At 40.3% G+C, this 25,030-nt stretch overlaps 1 protein-coding gene and 4 pseudogenes across 3 annotated transcripts in view; all 5 read right to left on the reverse strand.

Moving 5' to 3' along the window:
• Nucleotides 1–25,030, reverse strand: part of GRID2 (glutamate ionotropic receptor delta type subunit 2) — a 1,588,850-nt gene that overhangs the window by 135,493 nt on the left and 1,428,327 nt on the right. The window lies entirely within an intron of this gene.
• Nucleotides 10,705–11,290, reverse strand: LOC143668520 (nuclear pore complex protein Nup153 pseudogene; annotated as a pseudogene).
• LOC143668243 (nuclear pore complex protein Nup153 pseudogene) lies at nt 17,907–19,950 on the reverse strand (annotated as a pseudogene).
• LOC143668521 (nuclear pore complex protein Nup153 pseudogene) lies at nt 20,338–21,546 on the reverse strand (annotated as a pseudogene).
• Nucleotides 23,058–23,462, reverse strand: LOC143667931 (protein FAM136A pseudogene; annotated as a pseudogene).

The following is a 25,030-nucleotide window of genomic DNA, read 5'->3' on the forward strand; positions in this document are numbered from 1 at the left end:
ATGCTCAGAGTTTGGAGGCACCTGGAGGTGCATCAGCAGCTGGTTAGATAAATGGAATGTAGTATATACATTGCAGCAGAATATTAGTCAGCCCTAAAGAATAATGAATTTATGATACATGATACTACATAAATGAAATGTGAAGGCAATATGTCTGATACAAAGGGACAGATATTGTTTGATTTTATTTAGGTGAAATATCAAGAATTTACAGTTCATAGAGACAGAAAGTAGAGACATGTAACCAGGGGTAGGGGTGAGGGGAGATGGAGCGTTAATGCATAATAGGTGTGAGTTTCCTGTTTGGGTTGATGGGAATGCTCTGAGAATGGATGGCAGTGAGGGCAACACAACATTTGAGTACGATGTAATCCCACCTAATTGTATGCTTGGGAGTAGTTGAGATGGGAAAGTCCATGTTCAATATGTTGTTTCCATAATTGAAAAAAGAGAAAGTGATTAAAGAGACAATGAACTAAATATGCATATTCCTGGATTGGATTGAATAATGAAGGAGAAAATGACCAAAATACATTATTGGGACTTATGAAATGTCAGAGTAGTGACTGTAAGGTTATATTAACGTTAAATTTCTTGGTCTTTGTAACAATACTTAGTATGGTTTCATAAGTGAATGTCCTTGTTCTTAGGAAATGTACAAGAAAGCATTAAGTGTTCAAGGTGCATGATGTATACAACCTGTTCATAGATACTTAGAAAATATATCAAAAGATAGACAGATGAATAGATAGAAAAATAATATGGCAATTGTGATAAAATGTTATAAAAGTTGTATCTGTATATTTGAGTGGGGTATATGATGGAAATCTCTCATTGATGTTGGTATTATTTTTGCAGCTAGCTTGCAAGCTTGAGATAATTTAAAAATAAAATTAAAAAATATGCAATCACAAAAAAGAGAATACTATGTACAACCATGCATCAACAAATTTATTTAGACCAAATAGAAAAACTCCTAGAAATACACAAAATACCTAAATTGACTCAAGAAGATAGAAAATGTTAATAAATTTATAAGAATTTCAGTGATTGAATCAACAATAAAAAATTTTCTAGAGAGAAAAGTCCAGGACCAGTTGGCTTTGCTGTTGAATTCTCCCAAGCATTTTAAGAAAAATAATACCAATCACTTTCAAAATTTCCAAAGAAATCAATGGGAGGGAAGATTTCCAAAGTTATTTTATGAGTCTAGCATTACCTTAATACAAAAACCTGGTAAAAGAATCACTACCAAAAAAAAAACAACAAAACAAAACTGCAGGCCAATTGCCTTTATGCATATAGATGCAAAAATTTTAAACAAAATACTAGCAAGCCAAATTCAACAAAAAGTTTGTTCGCTATGACCAGCTGGTATTTATTCCAGGATCATAAGGGTTGTTGGACATAAGAAAATCAATCAACATAGTACACCACATATACAGAACAAATGAAAAAAAAACATAATGATTTCAATAGATACAGAAAAGCATTGAACAAAATCCAGCACCTTTTCTTGATAAAAACAGAATACTAGGGAGAAAAACGCAGTTTCTCAGTATGATAAAGGCCATTTATGAAAAACTCAAAGGTAACTTCATACTCAATGGAGAAAGACTTAAAACCTTCCTCTGAAGATCAGAAACAAGATAAGGATGCCTGATTTCACAGTGCTATCCAAACTTTACTGGAAGTTTGAGCCACAGCAATTAGGCAAGAAAAAGAAATAAAAGGTAACAAAATTTGAAAGGAAGAAGTAAAACTATCTATATTCACAGATGACTTGATCTTTTATATAGGAAAACCAAAGAAATGCAGAAGAAAACTATTAAACTAATAAAACAGTTTCAGCAAAGTGGCAGAGTACAAGAGCAAAACATAAAAAACACTTGTGTTTATACATACTACCAATAAAAAAATCCAAATAAGAAATTTCCATTTGCAATAGAATCTAAAATATCTAGGAAAAAATTTAACTAAAGATATGAACGAACTGTACACTTTAAAACTACAAAACACTGTTGAAAGAAATTAAAGACCTAGATAAATGGCAAGACATTCATGTTTATGGAGTGAAAAATATTGATATTGTTACAATGTTATTATTACCTGAAATGATTAACAGATTCAAGTTAACCTTTATCAAAACTCAGCATTTTTTTTCGGAAATGGAAAACCTGACCCCCAAATTCATGTGGAATTGCAAGGGACAGTGAACAGCCAAAACAATTTTGAAAGAGAAGTACAAATTGGAGGACTCATATGTGCCACTTTCAAATTTTAATACATAGTAACAATAGTCAAAACAGTGTGGTACTGGCATAAAGATAGACACATAGACTGATGTGACAGAATAGGAAGTCCATAAATAGACCCACACATATATGCTTAATTTATTTTTGACAAGGGAGTTAAATATATGCAATGGGGAAAGACGAGCATCTTCAACAAATGGTGCTGGGTATAAAACAGATATTGACATGCAAAAGAATGAAGTGAGACCCTACATTACACCATCTACAAAATTAACTCAAAATGGATCAGTGCTAGACAATAACAAATCTTCATAATCTGAGCTTTTGTAATGAATTATTAGATATGACATAAAAGCAAGAGCAACAAAAGAGAAAATAGATAAAATTATTTCATCAAAATTAAAAGCTTTTGTGCATCAAAGAACATTATCAAGAAAGTGAAAAGACAACCTACAGAATGGGAGAAATTTGCCATGTGTCAGATAAGGGCTTAATATCCAAAACATATAAAGAACTTTTACAGTGCAACAACAAAAGACAACTCAATTAAGAAATGGGCAAAAGACCTCAACAGACATCTTTTTAAAAAAGCTATTTAAATGGCCCATAGGCATATGAAAAGCTGCTCAACAGCACTAGCCATTTGGGAAATGCAAATAAAAAAATCATAATGATTAAATTAGTTTTTTTATGCTGACAGAATGCAATATACCAGAAATGGAATGGCTTTTATAAAGGGAATTTAATAAGTTACAAGTTTACAGCTCAAAAAGTTGTGAAAATGTCCAAATTAAGGCACCAACAAGAGGTTACCTTCATTCAAGAAAGGCTGATGCCATTTGGAACACCTCTGCCAGCTCAGAAGACATGTGGCTGATGTCTGCTGGTCCTTGCTCCCGGTTCCTTTGCTTCCAGCTTCTGATGCCAGTGGGTTCCTCTCTAAGAGTCAATAGCTATTCACTTAGCACCTCTGGGACACAACTCTAGGTTCTGGCTTACTGAACATCTCATGGGAAGGCACACGGTGATTTCTGCTGCTCTCTACCTGTCTCTCTGTCAGCTTGAAGCAACTGTTCGTTCAGGTTCTACATCTATGTCAGCTCTGTTGTTTCTGAGATTTCTCCAAAATGTTCCCCCCTTTAAAGTCTCTAGTAAACTAATCAAGACCCACCTTGAAAGGGTGGCATCACATCTCCATCTAATCAAAAGGCCTCACCCACAATTGCGCAAGCTACATGTCTGTGGAGACAATCTAATCAAAAGTTTCCATTCTACAGTATTGAATTAGGATTAAAAGAAATGCCTGCCCCCACAAGATTGGATAGGGATTAAAACATGGCTTTTCTGGGGTAGTTAATTGCTTCAAACTGGCATGAGATATCACTTCACATCCATAAGGATGGCTATTATTTAAAAAAGCAAAAAAAAAAACTAAACAGAAAATTTCAAGTGTTGGAGAGTATGTGGAGAAACTGGAGCTCTAGTACATTGTTGGTGGAAATTTAAAATTGTGCATCTACTATGGAAAGCAATATGGCAGTTCCTTTTAAAGTTATATACAGAATTACCATATAACTCGGCAATTCCACCTCTAGATATATCTGCAAAGAAAGCACAGTCTCAGATACTTGTTCATCAATATTTTCAGCAGCATTTGTCTCAATAGACAAAAATGGAGACAACCCAAGTGTCCATCAACAAATGAATTGATAAACAAAATGTGGCATATATAGGCAATGGAATATTATTCAGCTATAAGGAAGAATGAAGTTCTGAAATGCTGAAACATGGAAGAATCTTGAAAATATGCTCTGTGAAATAAGCAAGGCACATATGGAGAAATATTGTAGAAGTCACATTAGAAATTTCTAGAAATAACAAGTTTACAGAGAGTGTAAGTAAATTAGAAGTTTCCAGGGAATGGGGGAAGGTGAGAATGGAATGTATATATTTGGTGGATAAGGAGTGATTGCAATTAAAATTAATGTTAAAAAAAGAGGAAAAAATTGTCTGCTCCCAAATTTTGAAATGTGATTATTATATTTCATTATAAGTATACAAGCAGAATTAAAGGACAATTCTTTATTTTTGAGCTTTAAATTACATTAATTCCTTAATCTTAATGTAATTTAATATGACTTAAAAGAATTAAGTCATATTTCTGGAAATGGAAAGTGTAAGCATTTATGACCTAGACTAAGTTATGACCTAGAATTTCTGGCTTTCTTTTTTGGTCTTCTTAATCTCTTCTAATTGTGATAATTCCTCCTCATCAGAACTTTATTTTAAAAAAAAGGACACTGGTTTTCCAAACTGTGCATCTGTTAGATGAAGGGGATTATCTATGTTTACCACAATTTCATGAACATGACTAGAAAATTAGGTTGAGAATGTATGAGGTTAGGCAAATTCATAAATCTATACAAAATGGCCCAAAGAATAGTATAACACCACTTAGCCTTTTCTGTTTTTCTGATGTTACATTATTCTACATATTCCAGGTTTCTGTATTTTGTTCCTTCTGTCTTAGAAAAGAATACTATTTTTTATAGCTTTTTCATTTTCTTGTGATATGCTGCATGCAAATCTTGAAATGTGAGGAATTCTGAGGAAGATCCATACCCATAGAAACTGGAGTTCTCATTAAAACCCATTCCTATGGATAAAGTGTGCAGCTCTAAACTGCGCTTAAGGTCAAAAGTTAGAGTAAAGAGCAGACAATGGGACACAGAAGTTCTGTTGGGTTATCTGCCCAGTATTCTATCAAGAATGGTAAAGTAGTAATGGGCCTGGCATTCTGTTGGTCTCTTATAGATTTAGTTAAGTTTATTTTGGAAGAGCATTTCTTTTTATTGTATTCCTTATTATTCAATAGTGGATTCTATGCTAAAGTTACTCTGATGATAGCATCCATTATCAGAGCCTTTTTAAATCCTTGATTACTGGAAAGAAATTATTGTATGTAATATTCACCTATTACTGACATTAGGACAGTGGAATTTTCAATGAGTTCCTTATCTTCTTCACAAAAATTTTTATTATATTTTTTCTCATGGCTATTTGTGATCCCATGCTTTCCTGACCTTTTGAAGTATCCTTTGATATGCACTTATTCTATTTTTATTCCCTTGTATCTATTGTTTTATCAGGCATTTTCAATATTCTGGCACTATATAAGCTCTTCCCCCTTACTCAGACACTGTACTCTGTAATAATAGCAATCAAGGCAGTTCATTCTGACAAATGTGTGTCAGAAGAAGCCTGCTGTGACTTTGAAATATTGAAAGTGACTGATAACATAATGTGTGAAGCAGAATAAATGCATGCAAATGGAAGTTTTAGCTGAGCAGTCAAACTATGAACTAAATACAGTGTCAGAGCTCAGCCCTGAAAGCTCTCAGTATTGGTGGTTACAGTGGCAAATTACTCAATGCACTTTGAAAGTGTTTTATGAACAAAGCAGGGGCAAGAGCTTGGCTCTGCTATATAATTTCTGTTTTTGCTTTGGCTTTGGCAGCAAGCACAATGAAGTGATGTTCCCTTAAACACTTTCTGGTATGGAAGGTTACACAGTGTATATTAGTCAAGGATCTCCAGAGAAACAGAACTGAATTAAGAGATTTATTGCAAGAAATGGCTCTGGTGACCATGGGAGTTGGCAAGTCCAAATCCCACAGGGCAGGCCAAAAGCTGGAAACTCTGATACAAGTGATGCTGAAGTTGAGGCAGAAATTATAGTTTGTGCCTTCTTAAAGACACAGTTCTGACTTTTAAGAGTTGGAAATCTAAAGAAAACTTCCTACATTGCTGAGGGTAATAAACCTTGTTGATTGTAGATGCAATCAGCCATAGATGCAATTATATGATTATAGATTCAAATCTATCTACAAAATACCCACAGTGTAACAATCAGGCCTGTGCTTGACTGACCCAACAACTGGACACCAATACCTAGGTAAGTTGACACATGAAATTAACCATTACACTGTGTTTAATAGGAAGATAAAAGCAGTAAAGGATGGTGGGGAAATGAAAGAGAATGGACATGAAACTAAAGGTAGAAGATGAAAATGTTGGCTATTGGACAGAAGAACAACCAGACTACAATAAAACCACTTAGTAGGAAACACTCAGGAAATATAGAAAAACCTCAACTTGCAATTTGCTAAAATCTTTCCTTAATTTTGAAAAACTTAGTGACATTTAAAACAGCAAATACAGACTTTGCATGTGTGAGATTCATTGACTTCACATGTTTTTTTCTCACATCTGGTTGCCTACGTGCAAAGCTCCTAATAAAATCAGACATGTTGACTTCATAAATATTCCAGCAGGGATTCAGCTCTTATACTAGAGAGGAACTACATCCTCTATAGACTAAAATTAGGTTGTTTGGGGAAAGAGATTGGCTAATCAGTCTAGTGAAAATAAATTTCTCTTCTCCCTTCCCTCTTTCCTGTTCTCTTTCTCGTGCCCACTTTCTCTCATCTATCCATATTTTGAAGGCAGTTCATTTTTTTCCCAGAGATGTCAAGGCTGGGGATACAAGTTAAAAGGTTTTGTGAGTATTCTATTGGCAATTTTCACATGTACAAAATAAAATATTTTGGGCAGCATGATATAGTTATTATAAATATGCCCCAATCCACGTTCTTTGTAGAAGTTTGAATGAATTTAGTGTTTTTGAGCCTCATAGTTCAAGAGTACAAGCCCGAGAGACACATTAATGATGGCAGCTGCCTTAGGACATGTTGACACATATATTAACAAATAAAATGGGATTCACCTTTTCTTTCATAAGTGGGGCTATTTCAAGAAGATTAAACAGCATCAAGTAGTCTCTCCATATATTGTTCTAATGAGTTTATTCTCAGCTTTTGTCCTAAAGCTTATTTCATTGTTCCATGTTGTTCCTTTATTTCTCAGTTTTACTGTTTTTTTTTCCTTTCAATTTTCATCATGTTTAGGTCACTATTATCTCTCATCTGGATTATAGTAAATTCCTGATTAGTCTCCTAGCTGATAGCATCTCACTCCTGGATAGTCAACAGTCAACAGCACATGGAGAACATATTTTAAAAATGCAAGCTTTTTATATCTAATCTCACTTAAAAAAAATTTCCAGTTGCTTCCTATCATCCTCAGGAGAATGAGGCTGGAGAGGTTCCACTGTACCAACCTGGGTACCTCCCTAAGTCATTTGCTGCCCATTACTCATACTCTCTCCCTTGTGGAGTCCCTTACAAAGGTTCCTTCAGTTTAGGCTGTGCTTTTTCTCCATCAACCATCTTCAGTTCTTTAAATTTTCTGCCCAGTATCTATTCCACTAGGAAGATTTCCTAATGCTTCCACCTGGCATTGTACTTCTTTCCTGTGTTCCCAGAACACATATCACAGTGCACAGGAAATAGCTCATTCACTTGTTTAACTTTCCTTTTACAGAGAAGGTAGCTCGGAGGCTGGCAATGGTCTATGTCATGGCTATCAATCTACTACCTAGCATAAGGTCTAGCGCTTAGTAGATGATTAATAAATGCTTGTTGAACCAGGATGAAGCACACTGTTAGGATGAAGTTGTTTGTTTTTTCTCTTGTCAAGCCAATTTACACTAACTTAAAAGGTATTGAGCATAATTATATGGCTGATTCCACTGGTTTCAGTACAGATTTTCCTTTTAATTTCCTTGCAAATTTCCATTGCATTTTTAAAATTTCATAATTTTTTTGATGGCATTTATCCCATTACTTAGCATGTTAATTATACTGTAGTAAACATGGCTTTAATATTAAACTTTTCCATACTGTTCTAGTTTGCTAGCTGCTGGAATGCAACACACCAGAGATGATTGGCTTTTAATAAAAGGGGATTTATTTCATTAGTTCTTCTGAGGAAAGGCAGCTAACTTTCAACTAAGGTTCTTTCTTATGCAGGAAAGCACAGGGTGATCTCTGCTGGCCTTCTCTCCAGGCTTCTGGGTTCCAACAACTTTTCCCAGGGTGATTCCTTTCTGCATCTCCAAAGGCCTAGGCTGAGCTTTGAGTGCTGATGATGCTGTGCTATGTTGCACTCTCTCATTTAAGCACCAGCCAATTAAGTCAAACATCATTCACTGGAGCAGGCACGCCTCCTAGCTGACTACAGATGTAATCAACAACAGATGAGGTTCACATACCATTGGCTCACATCCATAGCAATAGATCTAGGCACCGTCACCTGGCCAAGCTGACAACTTAATCTAACTACCACATGTCCACCCCTTGTCAACTTGGCAACTACATACATCACCTTAACCAATATTAAGGTGCAAAAAATTCTCTTCTGGCTGTGGACTTATGAATCTCAAAACAAGTTGTCTGGTGCCAATATGCAAAGGAGGAACAGTCACAGGATCCATAGGGAGAAATTGGAAGGAAAACCTACAGGGCAAACATCATTGGATTTCAAAGTCTAAAAGTCATTTATCCTACAGTTTAGAAAGTGGCAGTCCAAGGGCCTATGCAGTGGCCCGCCTCTTCCCAAATTAACCTCAGGGAACACTGAGGAGACCACCTTTTTCTCGGCTCCACTCTCCCCAGGCATTGGGGCCACCCCTGGGCTCTCTGCCATTTCCGGGGTACACGCTCAACCACTCCATGTGGTGGCAGCCAAGCTCTCCCCAGTCCCCAAGGAGTGTGCTATGCCTTTTCCAAGGCCTAAGGCTGCACAACTCTTCCACTGCAACGAGATGGGAGGCATTCTCTGCCCTCAGGGCAAACTCACTGTCTCCATGTATATGGGTGGGTCCACTCTCCTGGCCAAAGTTTCTTGGCTTCAGACCCAAGCTTCATGGTTCTCACTCTGCAAACTCCAGTTTGTTCCTTTGTGTCCCCCTTTGTCCAGATTGGCAGTGGTTCCGTTTACACCAACAGTCTCTTCAAGCACTCCATGACTTCCCCATCATTCTCTTCACAGTTCCTCCAAAATCTTCCCCTTAGCCATCAAAAAAACTGTTTCAATATATCTGGTATTTGTAAACAACAGCAGTACCCCACTCTCCGGTACCAAAATCTGTTCTAGTTTGCTAGCTGCCAGAATGCAGCATACCAGAGGTGGACTGGCTTTTAATAAAAGAGGATTTATTTCATTAGTTCTTCTGAGGAAAGGCAGCTAACTTTCAACTGAGGTTCTTTCTTATATGGGAAGGCACAGGGTGATCTCTGCTGGCCTTCTCTCCAGGCTTCTGGGTTCCAACAACTTTCCCCAGAGTGATTTCTTCCTGCATCTCCAAAGGCCTGGTCTGAGTTGTGAGTGCTAAGATGAGATCTGCTGAGCTGCTTTGGCTGCGCTACATTGCACTCTCTCATTTAAGCACCATTCAATTAAGTCAAACATCATTCATCGCAGCAGACACGCCTCCTAGCTGACTCAGATGTAATCAGCAACAGACGAGGTTCATGTACCATTGGCTCACGTTCACAGCAATAGATCTAGGCACCTTCACCTGGCCAAGTTGACAACTGAATCTAACTACCACACTTATTATCCAAAGTCACCATAGTCCATTTCAGTAAATATAAAAATATATGCTTAATACTTTGTACAATACTGACTTTTGGTACAAACAAAACTGGATCAGAAAAGCCAATAAATTCACTTCACAAATCCCCAATTTTTAAAAAAGATTTCCAAATGGATTAGACAACTTTGAATAATGGAATTTACATAATAAAATCTGGGACAAGACTAAATGAACAACAACAACAACAAATTTGCAACACAAAATTAAAATTTCAAGTTAACATATTTATGTTATGCCAAAAAAGTACAGAAAAAAATTGTATTTATACAAATTTCATAATAAAATAATGAAAAGGCAAGAAAGATGATAGTCTTAAGAATGAAAATATAGAAATAGCATACAATTATTAACTAGATAGCTCTAACAAGTCCTTAGCATGTATCAGTCTTTAATCAGGCTTCCTCTATCAGAAAATTTTAGTGCATGATCCACCCAACTCACTCACTTCACACATACACCAGCACAAACTCAGCATAGAATTCATTCACTCCAGCATTCTCTAATTTATACAGAATTCCTTACCTATAATTACAATTTCGAAGCATCCCATAAATTCATATCAACACACACTAGTGATATAGACAAAGAGGTTCTGTAAAAGCCATTTGGGTGTGGGCTCTTTTCCTGGATATAGCCATACCAGGCCAAATCAGTGAATAATTTGCTGGATCATAAAACATTTTTGCTGAAGAATCAGTCATCAGTCTAGCTTTTTTTTTTTTTAAAGGGGTTTGGGGTGGGGTTGGGAGATTTCTATAGAGAAAGAGAAAGGAAGAAAATTCTAAAATTAAAGACATCAGATAACCCTGGGCACAAAGTACAATCCAGTATCTGAAAGCAGGGCACCAGCTATTGTTAATAAAACTACTGTGTATATCACCATTGTGATCTTTATTTCCTGCATCTAACTGCAGTCTTTATCTTGTGAACAGAAACTGAAGTTCCATAAGAAGAAGGCATATTTTTCCCATTTAACCCTACTGTAGATGCTACTGAAGACTGGTTACATGGAAATCCTTCTGAGCCTGATCATTGGGCTGAGGCTGCAGGTATGCCAGATTTGCACCAAGTGTGAACATTCCTGATTGATTATTGGTTGTGAAGTTGAAATTTGTAGTGCTGCTGTAAAATTAGAAAACTGAACTGGAATTAGGAGTGGTTCCAGAGCTAAATGCAGACTGACTAAGCTGCTGCCCAAACACAGGAGGCTGGTTCCTGCTTGACAGTGTGCCAAAAATAGGTGATGGTGGTGGTGCAGGTGGAGAACCAGTTGAAAATAATGCTGTTGAAGACGATATAGATCCAAAGCCTGGGGATTAGGCTGTCTGGCACTTTGACTTTGTCCAAATGTAGAACCAAATGCTGGACTGGCAGATGGTTTTGAAGGTCCAGTGCCAAATATAAAGGAGGATCTTTGATGGAAATCCTGGCATACCTGCAGCCTCAGCCCAGTATTCAGGCTCAGGAGGATTTCCATTTAACCAGTCTTCTGCAGCATTTACAGTAGGATTGAATGGAAAAATATGTTTTCTTCTTCTGGAACTTCAGTTTCTGGTTGCAAGATAAACACTGCAGTTAGATGCAGGAAATAAAGATCACAAAGAGTTAGATATGGCTGCAGTTCCAAAATTTGAACCAGAGGTTGAAGCATTATTACTGCTGGCTCCTGGACCAAAGACCAAAGAGGTGACAGCTGTACCAGTGCTAGATATGGTTGCTGGTTTGCTATCGTGAGAACATAGCAAAGACTGAGATGTGCTGGATTCAGCAGAGTTACCAAAGGCAGATCTGCTCACAGGATTTCTGGTCTGTCCAAATACAAAGGCAGCCACAGGTGGACTGGAGGAAGGGGTGTGTATTAGTTAGGGCTCTCTAGAGAAACAGAATCAACAGGAAATATTTGTAAATACAAAATTTATAAAAATGTCTCACATAACCATGGGAACATAGAGTCCAAAATCTTCAGGGCAGGCTGTGAAGCTGACAAGTCCGATAGAGGGTCTGGACAAAATCCATAGGAGAGGTTTGCTGGCCAAGCAGGAAGAGAGCTGGTCTCTTTTGAATCCTCCTTAAAAGGCGTCCAGTGATTAGATTAAGCATCACTCATTAAAAAAGATACTCCTCTTGGTTGATTACAAATGAAATCAGCTGTGGATGTAGCCAACATGATCATGATTTAATTCTATGAAATATCTTCATAGCAAAAGACAGGTCAGCACTTGCCCAACTAGATAAACAGGTACTACCACCTGGCCAAGTTGACACACAAACCTGACCATGACAGGTTCAACTTGGCAGCTATACTCATCACCTTCAACCATACCTAATTTCTAAATAGAAAACAAAAAAAGACACATTTTCTTTTCCCTCACCTAACAATACTCAACTGTCCTGCACATAACCAGAAACACATTAAATCTCTCCAGAATAGGGTGCAAGTCCTTGGGTAATATTCATTCATAAACTTGATATCTTACAACTTAAATTGTATAACATAAACAAAACAGCATTACAGTCCTTGTTTCTGTAACTTATTCCATGGCCAGTGATCATATTTATCACTACCTTCTTCCACTATCCATTCCATGTTCCCTTTACCCTCAACAAATACTTCAGCTGCCATGGTTCTTTGCCTGGTGGTGTGACCCAAACCTTCATTCCAGAAGTTTCAGAGCCATTGGTAGCCCTGCCTGGATTGGGTGGTTGCAGTTTTCCATTGATTTTAATCACAGGGCATGGTAGTACTAAGAGATACCCTAGGAGATCTCATATATTCCAGGAAAACTCTTCTTTACCTCCATTGTATAGTTGAAGTCCTATTACCCCCTGATAGTAATGGTCAATCACCAAGCCAATAATGTAATCCCCTTCTTGGCTTGTTGATCTAGGGGCATGAGTAGCCCAAAATGACCAGGAGGTGGTTAAATATTACAGTTCAGTGGAATCATTGTTGCATCTTCTGGTGGAAGCACTCTCCATTTTGGAACTAAAACCTGTAGACCAGCAGAGCTCAGGGTCACAGGGACAGGAAGCAAAAATTTTCCTAGTGGATTACTAGGGGAAATAGTGAGTGGTGCCACTCCCATTTCCACCCCTTAGTTCCTGGACCCATGGATACTGGCTATGGGAGAAACAGCACCATACAGCGGACACTGATTCAAAGCATACACAGCTTCCTGGAGAACATTACCCCAGCCCTTCAAGGTATTGCCACCTAGTTGGCACTGTAATTGAGTTTTCAAAAAGCTATTTCACCGTTCTGTCAATCTAGCTGCTTCTGGATGATGGGGAACATGGTAAGACCAGAGAATTCCATGAGCATGTGCCCATTCCCGCACTTCATTTGCTGTGAAGTGTGCTCTCTGATCAGAAGCAATGCTACGTGGAATACCAAGACGATGGATAAGGGATTCTGTAAGCCCATGGATGGAAGCTTTGGCAGAAGCATTGAGTGCCAGGAAAGCAAACCCATATCCAGAGTATGTGTCTATTCCAGTTAGAACAAATCGCTGCCCCTTCCATGAAGGGAGTAATCCAATGTAATCAACCTGCCACCATGTGACCTGATGGTCACCTCGGGGAATGGTGCCATATGGGGGGCTGAGCGTGGAGTCTTCATTGCTGGCAGATTGGGTGCTCAGCAGTGGCTGTAGCCAGGTCAGTCTTGGTGAGTGGAAGTCCATGTTGCTGAGCCCATGGATAACCTCCATCCCTACCACCATGGCTACTTTGTTCATGAGCCCATCGGGCAATGACAGGAGTTGCTGGGAAAAGAGGCTGACTGGTATCCATAGAACGGGTCATCTTATCCACTTAATTATTAAAATCTTCCTCTGCTGAAGTAACTTTCTGGTGTGCATTCACATGGGACACAAATATCTTCATGTTTTTAGCCCACTAAGAAAGGTCTATCCACATACCTCGTCCCCAGACCTCTTTGTTACCAATTTTCCAATTATGGTATTTCCAAGTCCCTGACACAAATGCACCAGTTCTTCTTCCAAGCAAAATGAACAACCAGGTGCACTGCTCGAAGTTCTGCCCACTGGGAGAATTTTCCCTCAAGACTGTCCTTCAAGGACACCCCAGAATAGGGTTATAATGCTGCAGCTGTCCACTTTCAGGTAGTACTTGCATATCCTGCTGAACCAGGCCTGAGTTTTCTCTTTCTCAGTCAATTCACTGTAAGAAACTCCCAAGAGGCCATATCTCTGGTCTCAGAAAGAGAAGGTAATGTGGCAGGAGTGGAGACCATGGGCATTTGGGCCACTTCCTCATGTAATGTGCTTGTGCCTTCAGGACCTGCTCTGGCCCTATCTCATATATACCATTTCCATTTTATGATGAAGTGCTGCTGCACAGACCTAACTTTATGGCTTGGAGGGTCAGACAACACCCAGCTCATGATAGGCAACTCAGATATCATAGTAACTTCATGGACCAAGGTTAAGCATTCAGTCTCTACTAAGGCCCAGTAGCAGGCCAAAAGCTGTTTCTCAAAAGGAGAGTAGTTATCTGCAGTAGATGGTAAGGCTTTGCTCCAAAATCCTAATGGTCTGCACTGGGATTCTTCTATAGGGGCCTGCTAAAGGCTCCAGACAGCCTCTCTATTTCCACTGACACTTCCAGCACCATTGGATCTGCTGGATCATATGGTTCAAGTGGCAGAGCAGCTTGTACAGCAGACTGGACCTGTTGCAGAGCCTCCTCTTGTTCAGGTCCCCACTCAAAATTAGCAGCTTTTCTGGTCACTCGATAAATGGGCTGGAGTAGCACACCCAAATGAGGAATATGCTTTCGCCAAAATCCAAAGAGACAAACTAGGTGTTGTGCCTCTTTTTTGATTGCAGAAGAAGCCAGATACAGCAACTTATCCTTCACCTTAGAAGGAATATCTCGACATGCCCCACACCACTGGACACCTAGAAATTTCACTGAGGTAGAAGGCCCCTGTATTTTTGTTGGATTTATCTCCCATCCTCTGACACGCAAATGCCTTACCAGTAAATCTAGAGTAGTTGCTACTTCTTGCTCACTAGGTCCAATCAACATGATATCATCAATACAATGGACCAGTGTGATGTCTTGAGGGAGGGAGAAACGATCAAGGTCTCCACGGACAAGATTATGACACAGGGCTGGAGAGCTGATATACCCCTAAGGTAGGAAAGTGAAAGTATATTTCTGACTTTGCCAGCTGAAAGCAAACTGTTTCTGGTGGTCCTTACTAACAGCTATTGAGAAAAAAGCATTTGCCAGATCAATAGCTGCATACTAGGTACCAGGGGATGTACTGATTTGCTCAAGCAATGATACCACATCTGGAATAGCAGCTGCAATTGGAGTTACCACCTGGTTGAGCTTACGATAATCCACTGTCATCTTCCAAGACCCATCTGTTTTCTGTACAGGCAAAATAGGAGAGTTGAATGGGAATGTGGTGGGAATCACCACCCCCGCATCCTTCAAGTCCTTAAGAGTGGCAGTAATCTCTGCAATCCCTCCAGGAATCTGATATTGCTTCTGATTTACTATTTTGCTAGGTAAGGGTAGTTCTAGTGGCTTCCATTTGGCTTTTCCCACCATAATAGACCTCAGTGCAAGAGTTAAAGAGCCAATGTGGGGATTCTGCCAGTTGCTCAGTATGTCTATTCCAATTATGCATTCTGGAACTGGGGAAATGACTACAGAATGGGTCCAGGGCCCCACTGGACCCACTGTGAGATGGACCTGAGCTAAAACTCTTTTGATCACCTGACCTCCATAAGCCCCCACTCTGAGTGGTGGACAAGAGTGATGTTTTGGGTTACCTGGAATTAATGTCTCTTCTGAACAGTGTCTAATAATCCCTGAAATATCTGATCATTTCCTTTTCACCAATGCACAGTTACCCTGGTAAAAGGCCGTTGGTCTCCTTGGGGAAGGCTTGGAGAAAGATTAACAGTATAGATTTGTGGCAGTGTAACAGGGTTCTCCTACAAAGGGACCTGGCCTCCCCTTCATTCAAGGGGCTCTGGGTCTGTAAACTGTTTCAAGTCTGGAGATTGATTAAGGGGCCATGACTCTGTCTTTTTGTAATTCAAGTTAAACTTCTGTTCACTTGACCTTGAACTTTTTGTTTATACAACTCAAGTAAGAATTTAGTAGACTGCCCATCTATTATATTTTTAGGTACCCCATGATTTACTAGCTAATGCTACAAATCTCTGTGATTTAGATTATTCTGACTCCTGCTTTGAGTTTACTGTCTATTATAATAGCCACATTCACTCTGTTTTTGGCAATTAAGTGCTGCCACCTGGCTTCTGCCAACTTGGGAGCTGGTCATCCCCATTGTGTTTAAAGATTCCAGCTCAGTTACAGCAGTTTCCACAGTAATATCTGACCTACAGAGAAGTGTAACTACAGAGCTCTTAAGGGATGATGGTACTAGCCTCACAAATTTATTTCTCACTGTTCTGGTAAAAGATGCATCTTCCAGACATTCCTCAGGTGTAAGAGCAGGCTTTGCATGATAAATCCACTCTAACATTTCAATCTCTCTAAGCCTCTGGATCCCCTCATCTACATTATACCAGGGCAATTCTGGCATTTCAACCCCAGGTAACGTCAGCCACCTTTTGATCCATGTTTCAGCCAACCATCCAAACAAACTGTTAATGCCTTTTCTAACCCCTTGAACTATAACATTGAACGCAGAATCTCAGCTTAGTGGGCCCATATCAATGAATTCATCCTGATCCAGCTTTATATTCATCCCGCCATTATCCCACACCCTTAAAATCCATTGCCACACATATTCTCCTGATTTCTGTCTATATAAATGGGAAAACTCACACAGTTCTTTTGGAGTATAATGTACCTCCTCATGTGTGATACTTTGCATCTCACCTTTAGGGGCCTGTTGGGACTTTAGTCTAGTTATAGGTCTGGAAGAAATGAGGGGTAGTGGGGGTGGGTCATGAAAAGAATTAGAAGTATCTTCCAAGCCATTTGCTTCAGGGCATTCATTTGCTGTTTCATCTGGTGAAACAGGATTAATCACTCCAGGGTTAATCCCTTCAGGTAGAGGTTGGGTAGCCAACTCCTCAAGGCAGACTGGAGGTGGAGCAGCTATGTCCTCAGGGCAGACTATTACAAGGTTATCTAGAGAAGATTCAGCATGACCTAGGGTTTCAACTTCTCCACCAACATCATTATCAATCCATATGTCACCATCCCATTTTTCAGAGTCCCACTCCTTTCCAATCAATGCCCTCACTTTAATGGCAGACACTATGCAAGAATGAGATTTCAGTTTACGTTGTAAAGTTGTCATTCTAACAATAAGATTCTGAGTCTGATTTTCAGAGATCTCAAGTTTACGGCTACAGGAAATAAGATTTTCCTTCAGGACACTCACAGAAACCTCTTCATCTGTCAGACGGCGCTTAAGCTTCTTGTTTGAAGCCTTAAGCCCATCTCTTTCACTCATTAATGTACATACTAGTGTATCTAACAACCTGCCAACATCTCTGTACTTAATATTTCCACAAAACTCCATAAAGGTGTCAAAAACACTATCCCCAGAGCCTGGCTTCGTACAAGCAAGGCACTAGAAAATCAAACGGTGATATTTTGACTATTTCTTTTGCTAACTCACTCCATGGATTGGCAATGTCATTCTGATTATGGGAATCAGAGTCCTTAGTACCTTTGAGTCCAGTCAGTTTAGAAAACCACTCATAAAAACCATCTTTAAGATTCTGTTTCTTAAGAACCACTCTTGGTACCAAGTTGTATCAGTTAGGGTTCTCTAGAGAAACAGAATCAACAGGGAATACTCGTAAATATAAAATTTATAAAAATGTCTCACGTAACTGTGGGAATGCAGAGTCCAAAATCTGCAGGGCAGGCTGTGAAGCTGAAGGCTCCGATGGAGGGTCTGGACGAACTCCACAGGACAGGCTCGCTGGCTGAAGCAGGAAGAGAACCTGTCTCTTCTGAATCCTCCTTAAGGGGCTTCCAGTGATTAGATTAAGCCTCACTCATTAAAGAAGACATTCCTCTTGGCTGATTACAAATGGAATCAGCTGTGGATATAGCTGATGTGATCATGATTTAATTCTATGAAATGTCCTCATAGCAAAGGACAGGTCAGCACTTGCCCAACCAGACAAAGAGGTACCACCAACTGGCCAAGTTGGCACATGAACTTGACCATGATAGGGTAGAATTCCAAATATGCCACCACCTGCTGAAGTGGCTGGTGTACTTGAACTAGAGGAACTGTTGCTTAAGAAACAAAACTGGCCTTGCTGTTTGTTCCTTCATAAGCTGCAGTTTGAGCTCCAAAATCAAAAGTGGCCTTTGTTGCTGGTTCAGATTCCTTCTCAGATGGTTTTATCATCTTGAAACTAAATGTCCACTTTGAAGAACTCTCACCTTTGATTTGCTCTGAATTTCCAAAGGAAAACACTGGTTGACAGTTTTCTTCCCAAACACCAGAGAAGTAAAAGTGGCAGGCTCTTGCTGTTTCTCCTCTGTTCTTCCCACAGCAAACACTAAGGCAGATGGCAGACAGGCAGATCCATACTGTCCAAAGTGAACCCTCCTTTGGCTGTAGGCATTTCCTCTTTTCTCATTTCTGATGTTTTATATGTGAACAGAGCCACTGAAACTCTTTTGGTTTCTATGGTTCCAAAGCCTAACCTGCTCTTGTTCTCAGATGTCACTATAGTGTTAACAGCAGCGGAATCAGAATTAATAACACCTGTGCCAACGCTAACATCTGCTGATGAAGATTTAGGGAGTTTCTTTTTCTGCTGCCCAAGATTAGACACCCCAAACCGAAATGGAGCTAAAGAAGTTGGATTGCTTAAGCCAGAGGAAAGTCCAAACTCAAAGGTATTATAATTCCATCTTTTTAAATGTCTTCAGGTTTATAATCATATGAAACTCCAAATTAAAAACCTATTGGTTTAGAAAATTTAAAGTCTTCACTCATGGAGTTTATGGAGCCAGAATCTGATGACACATTTTTGAAGCCTCCTTGATCCCCAAATGTAAAGTTTCCAGTGTTTGCTAAAGTCTGAGAAGGCCCAGAAGAGGATGAAGGGATTCTAAATTCGAAGAATGAGGCGCTGGGTTTGAAGATGAGGAAGATGTGCCAAAGCCTTTAAACTCAGATTTTGTGCCTGGCTTTACACTTTCACATGCTACACCTTTGACAGAATCTTCTTTATTTTATGCTAGGCATACTTCACAGTCCCAGCTTCCCTCAGGTTTTGTAAACTTGTCCAATCCTAATGGCTTCCAGAAGACAGAAAGAATACTGTTACTTGAAGCAGCACTGAAGTCCTTGGTTTCACAGACATACAGGACATGTATTTATTGTCTTTTGCATTATTGGGAACACAGCATATTGAACACTCCCAAGATCCTATGGGCTTTTAAAATTCAACTCCAAATCGTAAGGTATAAGTGGTCAAAGTAAAGCTAGAAGATGAAGCAGTCATATTTCCAGAACTTTCTGAGGCTACTGGCAATGTAAGGACTTGCTGAATACCAGTTATAGGTTTGGGTGTTTCACAAGCTACACATTTTATAGCTTCAGGTTTATTTTGCCTTAAATAGGTATCACAATCCCAAGTTTTTACTGCTGGCTTGAATTTTTCTCCAAAGCTGTCTCTGATGCAGAGACAGTTTATTTGGTGTCCCAAATTCCAGTCTGTTTAGCAGTATCTCTTGGTGGCAGCTTTGTGGCTTGACAGGCTATGCACTTATCATCTGAAACTTTGCTCTAATGTAGACATGCATTACACTGCCATGATGATCCAGCTTTTAAATTTTCCCCAAGTCCAAATACACTAGAGGAAACGCTACTTATTACTGGTCTTGTATAAATTAAGGGCTTGATGTAGTAGGCCGAGGAGCAAAAGAATCTACCTTCAGCCGTATGAAACCAGTGTTTTTCAGAACATCTAGGACACTTCCTTCTTTCAGATGTTCTGCTAGTCTAAAAGGGCCCTCATAATCTTCATCCTTCTTCTTCTTACAGCTTGTACTATTCACTGCAGTGATATCTTGAGTTGAAGTACTTATCATTGGTTCTGAAGTACTACTCATGTCAGAAAGTTCTGCTGTTGGGCGGGCCATGGCGGCTCAGCAGGCAGAGTTCTCACCTGCCGTGCTGGAGACCTGGGTTCGATTCCTGGTGCCTGCCCAATGAAAAACAACAGAAAGTTCTGCTGTTTTTGTAACAGGCACACTCAAAACAAATCCAATAGATGATGGAAGTAGTACATCTGCCTCAATAGATTTTACAATAGAAGATGAAAATCTAAACATGAGACTGCCAGTACTGCTCAGAGAGATTGTTCATATCTTATTTGCTAATGATTGTGAAGGACTGATGGGTGATGGAGAGGAAGTTGTGATTACAGAGGAACTAGAACTGAAGAGCTGGTGATTGGTGGAGAGATTTTTGGTAGCACTGGTACTTCCATTTCCTAGGACCTCCACTGTCAGTTTAAAATAGGCAGTTTAGTTTGTTGCTATGGAAACTGGCTTTGGTGTCATGAGTTTCGAACAGGAGGATAGTAAGAAATCCACCTTATCTCTTTTAGCCCCCAAATCTGTGAGATCTATTCCACACCTATCAAGAGAAGAATTCAGGGGAGAAGAAACAACAGAAAGAATTCTTTTTGCATCCAATAGAGGGCTTGACATCTTCTCTAAAGATTGTAATATTTGCTGAGCTGTTGAACTAATCACACCATAAGATCGAGCATTGAATTGCTTAGCTTTCCTCTGTCTTCTAACTGGTGCCCAATTAGGTATTCTTCATAGTTCTTCATAGCTGTCTTACAGCAGCTGCTCCCCACCACTCCTTGTTTCACCAGGATTTACCTTGTTAGGAGAATCTCCAAGCTTACTTGTTCTAAGGATCCAAGAATTCCCAAGTGAAAGGGAAAGTGTTTCAAAGGCAGACAAGTTGGATGCTGGTTTTTTTTGAGCTGGTGGCAGTGTGCCCTGAGAGTGAATGGGAACACAGTCTCTGGGGACCACAGAGATGGAACTGAACTACTCTTTGAAACAGTTGTATCCTTATGGAAGCTGCTGAAGAAAATCCACCGGTAGTTGAGATGTTATCATCAGCATGCTGAAATGTAGAATCTTTAATTTCCTTTACTAGGGAAAATCCAGAACTGCCAATTGGGAATGCCAATGATGTGGACTGCTGACAGTGTGCAGGGGATTACAACATGGGGAAATTCAGATGGTCTTGCTAGCGCATCTGCAAAATTTGAAGCAATACTAGCTGTTGAGAGTTCTTCTGTAGTTCCGACTGTTGGCTCAGGAGTGGTCCTTCCATCATTAATACTTCTCATCGGCACACCTGAGATGGTCATCTACTCTGTTTTCCTGCCAACGTGGTTCCCCCTTTGAGTCTGTTGAGCAGCTGCATACATCTTCATTCTTGTTGAAATATGTCTGTAGTCATCCTGGCACAATATTAACAGATTCTGCAAGCCTGCTAAGAATGCCCTGCTGGTGCTGCTGTCCTCCCTGCGTGTAAGGCTTTATTGGCTCCTGGTAGCAATGCCGGTTCCGGATTTTGCCACCACCGGCTCCTACTTCTCCCGTTCCGCAGGTCTTCGCGGAAGCTCCGCCGCTTCCCGCTCTGGAGCGGGTAAGGGGGACCCGAGCGGCAAAGGAAGCGGCCTTAGCGCACTCCCTCCCCGGTTCCCGCTAGGTCCTGGCCCAAATGTCCGCCTGCGCAGCCCACACGGTGGAGCACAGGTACAGCAGGGACCGCGAGTCTGCGAGGAGGAGCCGCAGAGACCGAGAAGCTGGCTGCGCTGCCAGCCGCCCGGCGTCTCTGTGTATCTCACGGTCTCTATGGAGATCTCCTGCAGAGTTCTGCGCGCGGAGCTCTGGGCGCTGCTGACGCCTAACTCGACTGCCGGGCGGTGGGGATTCTTCCATTGTCTTTTTTTTTTTTTTTTTTTTTTTAAATTAAGCCTTGTCTATTTTTTTCAAATCAAACGATTAGGAAACTATCAGAGTCTTGCAACAGCAAACAGACAGGCTATACCATCACCTCAAGTATTAAGTTGGTAGTAAGACAAAATCCTTATCAAAATAAGGTGTCAGGGCTGGAGCAGGAACACGGCATGTCGCAGAGGTCTGAGAATGAATGCGGTATTTGGTGATGGGGGTTGCCCCTACCTTATTCTAAGGGAGTCACAGCTCACCCAAGCCCCTGAGTGGCTTTTTCTCCCTTTACTGTTGCCAGGGGCTATCTCCAGAGGACTCTATTATTTTAGGGGGCTTAGCAGGCAATGCCTGGTTTAGGATTTTTCACATGAAAAAGCAGGCCTTTTTAATGTAGTAATTTACAATTCTCTTAAGCAGCCCAGCTCCCCTTTCACTGTTCATTCCCACATGTTGGTATATATCCCTATTACAACTCCTTTTCCCTTCTAAGGGACACTGTCACTGGAAGATTGTCCCTTTGCTTTCTGTAGACAGCCTCAGGAGCCATCACGACAGGAGAGAGCTTTGCTTCCTACACCTGGGGTAACATCACTTGTCATGTTTCTGCATGACTCCAGGCTGAAAGATGTAATGCGTGAGAAGTTCAAGAGAAACACAACTACATATCGATGACAGATAATATCTACAAGGAGCCTTTCAAAGTTCTCTTTCGCACAACTTGACATCTTAAACAATTTCAGGCCCTTGTATATAAAATAAAATCAAGTAAATAGAAGGCCCAGAACTTTTTTTCACCTTGTAAATGAGTGATCTCATGGATTCTGTTTTACAACTTATGGAAAATGGTGTGGTGCTACTTCTGGTAAAACAGGAGGTTGGTGACAAGCAGAAATACCCCTCCTCAAGCAGGCAAGTTAGAGGAAACCGCCAGCCTGTTAGTATCTGTGGACCAAGAAGAATTTGGTAGGTTGGAGAACTCTGGAAGCATCTACTGCCAGGACAAGCACTTGCCACATGAAATTTAGGCTTTACGAAACACTCCTGTGCTATCTCTGATCTAAATTTTAGCACCAGCTTTTTTCCATTTCGCTTTTTAGGGACTGAGGTATAAAGGAACCGATGTCCACAGGCAGTCGTCCTATTCCTTAACCTTGCTGCCATCTTTAATTTCTTCATTCATAAACTTCACTTAAAAAACCAAAATTCCCAGTCGTCTTTTGTAAAGATTCTTGCCCTCACTGCTGATGGCACTGGCAACACTCTCATTTCCCCATGGATGAGAGAGGCTCCTTCATCTTCTTGGTCCTGGATGGGATGAGATGCACGTGGTCATCCACACAATTGGTCACACAGCTCTCCAGCTGCCACTTCATGAAGCTCCTTACTCCCTGCATCTACTGAGTCTTTGACTTTGTCATTGGAATGCACAGGGCACTGGTCTGGGCAATCCTGGAACTTCTCCAAATCACTGGTCATCACTGAGCCAGAGGTACATGGCAGCCCTCAATGCACTGATGTGTCTGCTGCACGGATACCTGGCTGTCCTCACAACAGCTGGCGCTGCACTGGAATACGAGGCCCTGCGTCTTCGTGATGTTCTCTCTCTCCAGACTCTTCACCATGGAGTCCATCACCTTCTGCATGCAGAGCTCCTACAGCTCCACCATGGCCACCCTGCCCCTCCACTGCCTTTTTTTTTGGTATGCTGAGTGGTGGGGGTCACGTTCCATTCTTTTTTCATGTGACTACCCCATTACTGCAGCACCATTTGTTGATTTTTGGGGGATGGGGGGGGAATGCATGGCTGGTCTCCCACATGGCAGGTGAGAATTCTACCACTGAACTACCCTTACACCCCTCCATTTTCTGCATGGGCAGGCACCAGGAAATGAACCTGGGTCTCCAGCATGGCGGGCAAGAACTCTGCCTGCTGAGCCACCATGGCCTGCCCTCCACTGCCTTTTTAAACTTATTTTTCATGGGCTGTGTAGCATGACTGCCTGAAATAAGCAAGCAACTTAAATAATGCAAGTTTCCACATTTCATGCTCCACATAAGAACTGCCTGGATTTCCAGAAAGTAAAAATGCAGAAGGAAGAAAAACTTAAGAATTCACTCTTTTCAGGTGTCTCACTGTGGTGCATATTTGTCGTGTTCAATATAAGCTCCACAAATTGACCACGTCCTTTTAGAACTCTTTCCGTGTACAACTCCCTTGTGCTACCTGCAAAACTGGTGGTATACACAAGGTCATCTTCGGTGGAAAAGAAAAGGAACATTTCAACTCGTGGGAACATATTAATTGGTTGCCCACTGTCAGGGTTAAGATGGATTTGTCAATGCTGGTAAAGGACGTGGGAAAATCTGAAGGTGATATGCAGTAGCCCATTAATTACATCTTTCCTAAAGGGATTTTTCTACTGTCATTGGTGAGATTATGCAGAATCCGTATCCTAAAGGTAGCCGGTTTTCAGAGAAATTATTTTACAGATGGTGGTCACAATGGCTATTTGAAATGGTCACCTTCACTTCTGAATAAAACAGTCTGATCATTTTGTATTCTGTAAACTCACTCTACAAGGCTTTGCTTCAGAATGGAATTTTTTGCAGCATGTATATAAAAGGTTTCAGGGGACAACTCCTTTTAAAGCTTTCAGTTTGTTACTCTTTTTATTTTAATCAATGATAACACAGAAAAGCTTTGCTTGAAGATTTTTTAAAAGCTTCTCTTTGAATAGGCCACTTTTCTCATTTATATTTTACATTTTTTCTACATGCACTGAAGGTCAAAAAAGTTCTTAAATTTAAAGTAGGACATAGAATTCTGCATAAACCATCCCAAAGGACATTTTTTTTTTTAATGCAAGAAATCTGAAAGGCAGAGTCAGCAGCATCAGCCTTAAAAGCTCCTGCATATCATATATACTTTACCAAACCCTGGGCTGCTTTAAAAAGCAAGTCAGGGTCCCGTGCAGCCCGGGGCTCGCACACTTACTATGTGGTTTGCCCCTTTCCACACTCAACCCACCGCGTTCCTTCACACTTACTTGAGTAAGGAATATGCAATTCCAAGACTTTTAGATTTCAGGATAAAAATATTTGGGGTAGGCTGCTCCATGTTTTATTTTGTTAAAGGTCATTTACTTTCCACAATATAAGAATATAATTTCAGAACAAAAGAACAAAATCTCATGGGAAAAAAGGGTTGCTTAATTTGATCCATTGCACTAACATC

This window comes from Tamandua tetradactyla, chromosome 24 (genome assembly GCF_023851605.1).
Source record: "Tamandua tetradactyla isolate mTamTet1 chromosome 24, mTamTet1.pri, whole genome shotgun sequence".
NCBI classification, from domain to species: domain Eukaryota; kingdom Metazoa; phylum Chordata; class Mammalia; order Pilosa; family Myrmecophagidae; genus Tamandua; species Tamandua tetradactyla.